The following is an 814-nucleotide window of genomic DNA, read 5'->3' as shown; positions in this document are numbered from 1 at the left end:
GGAAAGAGAAGGACTCTGACTTCTATTTTTAGCTCAACAGGAGTTGTTCAACCCCATAGGCACATTCTGGACAGACTCCTCCAGCTTTCTTATGAAATGATTTCTGGGTTTATGCTCTTGGTGCCTGCCATGCTTAAAAGTCGGCAAAAGTGGTGATACCTCAGAACCTGTAGATTAGGCAATCAGGAAAGTAATGTATAAATACTGTCTTTTTACGTGGCTAGACTGTGTTATCTAATCGCAGTTTTCCTAAACTAAAGCTGGGTAATTATACTCAAAGTCTGCCTGAGAGGTCCCGGGTAAGTACAGCGTTGGTGCTAAGAAATGTTGCCAGATCTGTAAAATGTACGACTGAAAGCGATGGTTACACCTTACGGTTACATTTTGCTGTTTGATACAATTGTGGACTTTTCCTTACTAACTCCTGTAAGTGCAGCACCTAATCTTGACTTTAGAATTTCTCTTCAATGGAGTAACTTAACGATCCTTCCTGTTAAAATATGGACCTTGTTTCTATTCTGAGTTTGTCTTCATTCCAGACGTTGAATTTTGGTATTCTTGCATCTGTTAGGATGAAGCACTTAACAGTTTTATTCGCCATGTAGCTGCTTATAGATTGTGACTGAGGGTTTACTTGTTCAGTAGATGTCCTCGTTGATAAGCTGTAAGGGTTGAGTTTCCAAAGTTTTTCATTGTGAAGTATGTTTTCTGGTTTAATTTTTGTGGCTCTTACCTGAACGCTGTCCAATGACTTATTTCCAATTACAGCATTTTAACATTTTAACAGCATGGTAACAATAGCGTCAGCAGGAAC

General features: G+C 39.2%; 1 protein-coding gene across 1 annotated transcript in view; it reads left to right on the top strand.

The window, feature by feature from the left end:
- Nucleotides 1–814, top strand: part of SPECC1 (sperm antigen with calponin homology and coiled-coil domains 1) — a gene marked incomplete at its 5' end in the record, with an annotated part of 36907 nt that overhangs the window by 13710 nt on the left and 22383 nt on the right. The gene's annotated exons all lie outside the window — the stretch shown is intronic.

This window comes from Apaloderma vittatum, unplaced genomic scaffold, assembly GCF_000703405.1.
Source record: "Apaloderma vittatum isolate BGI_N311 unplaced genomic scaffold, ASM70340v1 scaffold1271, whole genome shotgun sequence".
Classification (NCBI taxonomy): Eukaryota; Metazoa; Chordata; class Aves; order Trogoniformes; family Trogonidae; genus Apaloderma; species Apaloderma vittatum.
The sequence above is the reverse complement of the archived record's forward strand: the minus strand, read 5'-3'. Positions and strand labels throughout refer to the sequence as shown.